Source organism: Elephantulus edwardii, unplaced genomic scaffold (genome assembly GCF_000299155.1).
Source record: "Elephantulus edwardii isolate Elephantulus edwardi_28Jun2011 unplaced genomic scaffold, EleEdw1.0 scaffold00034, whole genome shotgun sequence".
NCBI classification, from domain to species: domain Eukaryota; kingdom Metazoa; phylum Chordata; class Mammalia; order Macroscelidea; family Macroscelididae; genus Elephantulus; species Elephantulus edwardii.
Window position 1 is genome coordinate 18,112,656 of NW_006399784.1, and position 4,464 is coordinate 18,117,119.

At 42.1% G+C, this 4,464-nt stretch overlaps 1 pseudogene; it reads right to left on the reverse strand.

Moving 5' to 3' along the window:
• Positions 1 to 2,357: 2,357 nt before the first annotated feature.
• Positions 2,358 to 2,806, reverse strand: LOC102871043 (annotated as a pseudogene).
• Between the last annotated feature and the right edge of the window lie 1,658 nt (positions 2,807 to 4,464).

Sequence of the window (4,464 nt, forward strand, 5' to 3'; positions counted from 1 at the left end):
GTTGTCTAGGCTTAATAAAAATATAGCCAGCCAAGATTTCTAAAGCAGTGCTCATAATGTTATTATTAATAACTATAATATAATAATTTTTTAAAAAGCCAAATGTCTATCAACAGGTGGATGGGAAAACAAAATTGTGGTGTATTCATCCTCTAGAACAAACTCAGCAGTAAAAATGAACAAAAACTATTAATATATGCAACATGGAGGCATCTCAAAAACTTTATATTGAGTGAAAGAAATGCGATGAAACAAGGAATGCATTAAGATTCTACTTATAAAAAATTTTTGGAAAAAAACAAGCTAAAAACAGGGAGTCCCTGTGACTGAGATGAGAGGGTTGTCTGTTACGAGCACAGAGGATCTTTAGGACATGATGGGAACACTGAGTGCTTCGATTGTGGTTGTGCCATTAATCAAAACCTTTTGAACTGTATACCTAAGCAAGTGTAACTTACTTATTTTATATGTCAATAAAGGTGATTCCAGCTCTGATTAGAGTTCCTCTTCCCCCTAATTCTTCTGAGCTTTTGTTCTAGAAACCAGAACTGATGCTTTGAGAAAGGCAGGCTTTTTCTTTTTCTTCTAGATTAAACTTTTTACTCTTGTATCTTGTAAGATTTCTGAGACTGCTTCTCTGTGAGCGTCCAGTTGAAGCTCTCTTGCTGTTGGTGTCCCTTTCTTGGGTTGTCATTGACCTTCTCTGCCAGGTTATCCAGGCATCTACCTCACACAGTCTTCTGTGGTCAAGGTGCAGGCACCCACCCACAGTGCTTTCTCTGGCAAAGGCCTCACTCTTGAGGTCCTCCTGGCCCATCGGACAGCTCCTTGGGGATGGGATAGCAAGACAGCAATGCTCTCAATGTAGCTTGCTTTCTCTCTCCCTGCTTTCATACCAGCCCTGTGCTCTCCAAACTCGTGGGACAGATGTCACACTCTGTAACCAGTTCACATGCATTCTCCTTTTCACTTAAGGCAAGGAGGGAGTAGCCCTCCCTCTGCCTCAGTTGGAGAAGCTCACATGCTGACAGCCTTTGCAAAGAGTCCCTCAAGGTGATGGGCTTAGGGTCACAGAACAGTTACTGTCTACTCTCCATAAGTCTCTCACAGGGAGTCAAGGACTTCTGGTGGTGCTTTGGTGGCTTGAGCCTGCCAGTTGCTCCTTGGGAGAAAGATTAGGAATTCGGCTTCTGTGAAGACTATAGTTCTTCTTGAAATCCTGTGGGCAGTTCTCTGTTCTCTGTTGCGATGAGTCAAAATCAGCTTGATGGCAGTAGGTTGATAGGCAGTCTAACATCTTATTTTGGAATGTGAAGGTAACCAATTGTGAAGTCAGTTCTGACTTATGGTGATCCCCTGTGTATCAGAGTAAAATAGATTCCAAAGGCTTCCCCCCACCCCACCTTCTTTCTTTCTTTCTCTCTCTTTTTTCTTTTTCTTTTTTTTGTGAGGAGAAATTTGTATTTAGAATTAGCCAGCTGGACTCAGTTGAGATGATCCCAATTTTGTTGGCAATATCCAAAGCATTCTAGCAAGTCGAACATAGGCCTTCTTCTCTCCATCAGGCCTAATCAGAGTGTTGACCTTCACGTCAACGTCACAGTGCTTCTTTACAGCTTATCTAATACAGTGTTTTTTGGCCTTGACATCCACAGTGAACACAAGTGTGTTGTTATCTTCTATCTTCTTCATGGCTGACTCAGTGGTCAGGGGAAACTTGATGATGGCATAGTGGTCAAGTTTGTTTCTCCTGTGGGCTCTCTTCTGGGGGTATGTGGGCTGTCTTTGGAGTTTTAGCATCTTAGGCCCCTGGAAGGTTTGTGATATGCAGATCTTATCTTTTTGTGGTTGTGAGTGACCTTCAGGACTGCCTTATTGGCCTTTAATACCTTTACTTTGGCTTCAGTTTTGGGAGAGGCAGGGGCTTCCTTCTTCACTTTTGGCACCATTTTTATAGAAAAAACCTCCAAAGACTTTTCTTTTTTAATGAAATATTTAAAATTTTTTTTATTATTATTATTTTGTGTGCGTGTACCGTCAAATCAGATCTGACTGGTACAGGAGGATATTGTGCCTCCTTCTCCGGCAGAGCATCTGGTGGATTTGAACCGTGTTCCTCTGGGATTGCAGTGCAGCTTCTTGCCACTAGGCCACCAGAGCTCCCCTAATGAAATATTTTAATGTCATGGTAGCACATTAACACTGTACAGGGTACGTTCACAGCTTCAAGAGTTACTCTCCAGATTACAAGTAAGTCCCCAGAGATAACTGGGTTTCCTACGGCCCTGTCTCCTGCTTGTGGCATAGGGGAAGTGGGATGGGAACAGTTCTGCGGTCAGCTCACAGATCCAGCTGTGTCACTCGTAGATCCAGTTCCGAGCACAGTCCTTGTAATTCAACAGTTCCTCAGGGCGAAACCACAAGCCAATCTCCTTCTCTGCACTTTCCACAGAATCGCTGCCATGAATGATGTTTCTGCCAACTTGAATGCAAAAGTCCCCTCGAACAGTCCCAGGCTTGGAGAGAGCAGGGTTGGTCTCTCTGAGCATCACTACTCGGCTGATCTTTACCACATTCAGCCCCTCCCAGACCACGGCAACAACTGGCCCTGAGTGCATGTACTTCATAGAATGGGCGGTCCTTCAGGTCGGTGTAGTGCTTCTTGAGAAGGTCTTCAGATGCTTGCATGAATTTCAAATTGACGAGGCGGAATCCCTTCTGCTCAAAACGCTTGATGATATGGAGTCCAGCCCCTCTGGACTCCATGAGGTTTGATGGTGATGACGGTGCACTCGCTGTTGGCCATGGTCCCCCTCTACCTGTCTGGACTTGAATTCCGGCAGCTGCTCCTCCAAAGACTTTTCAATGGCTGATTTTTAGGAAGTTGATCACCAGGACTTTCTCCCGATGTGCCTTTGGGCAAGCTAAGCTGTAGGTTTTCGTTAGCAGTTGAGTGTGGTAACTACATCACCCAGGGACTCCGAAAATGAGTGTGCACAGCATCTATTAGATTTTTCTTGACCTTATGGGCCTCAGAGGACATTGACACAGAAAGTGTTCTGTCTTAGCATTCCAATTGCATGTATATTATTTGTGACTCTAAATGTCTATAAATAGTCAGACACTCACCTGAAAATATTGCTCCAACACAGTGAAATCTAAAATTTAAATATTTATGATATGGTGACAGTCCTTTAATCAGAGTTCCTTTATACATGATTTTTCTCTTTATAAACAGCACTGTGTTGTTGTTTTTTTAGAAGCATGGTTTGAATTTTAATACTTAGCTTTTACGTACAGTATGAAAAACACGGCTTTTACTTTGTTTTATGTCAAACAAATTCATATCAAACCAGAAGGTCAAAGACAATCAAGAACACTTTCAAGGAGATACGCAAATGCAAACTCACTGCTACCAGGTTGGTTCCAACACATAGTGGCCCTCCATTGGGTGTCTGAGGCTGTGGATCATAATAGAAAGAGACTCCCCCTCTTTCTGATCATCTTTTTCCTGAGGAGCAGCTGGTAAATTCCACGAGAGGGAGACCCCCAGCTTTGGGATTAGCAGCAAAATCTGCTAAAAAGCACTCTATCAGAGTTCCCCTCAGTAATTAGCAATATAAACCCAATGACGGACTCAAATATATTGGGGGGTTTGGAGATAGTACAGGACTGGGCGATATTTCATTCTATGCATTCAAGGTTGTCATCAGTTGGAGGTAACTTGACAGCAATTACCAAGAACCTTGCCTTTTCTGAAAAGGATGAATAATGTAACAACATTTGTTTCTGAAACTCTGATAATTTATGTTCTTTTTGAAAACAAACTCAACTCATTGCCATAGATTTGTAACTGATTCACAGCTGACCCTCCAGGAGGTTTTCAGAGGCTATAAATTGTACAATAGGAAACTGTACATCTTTCTCCTGAGAAAGGGATTCAAACCACTTGCCTTTGGGTTAGCAGCACAACTCCGTATGAACTAAGCCATTAGAGTACATGTGATCTTTAGGCTTTATAAATAATGGTAATAAAAAGAAACAACCAGAAGGGAAAGAAAAAGCAAACTTGTGCTTTCATTTTTCTTTCTTTGTGATAATTTATTTTTATTGATATTGTTATTTCATTTCTTACTGCCTTTTCCACTATAGTGCAAACTAATTCTCCACTCAACAATTCATATACATCTTATTTTGTGGTATTGGTTGCAATCCTCTCCGTGTAATGGCCCTTTTCCCACTGGTCATTCCATAGGTTTAGAAGAGCAGGCTCTTGATAGGGAGAGAGACATGCAGCAGACCAGGCTTTGGCTCATTCCGTCAGAAGATGCATAAAACAACTACGTGTTATCATCTCACCCCAGTGAGAATTGCAAAATTTAACAGAAAAGCAAGCAACAAATGCTGGTGAGGTTGTGGAGAAACTGGAACCCTTATTCACTGTTGGTGGGAGTGTAAAATGGT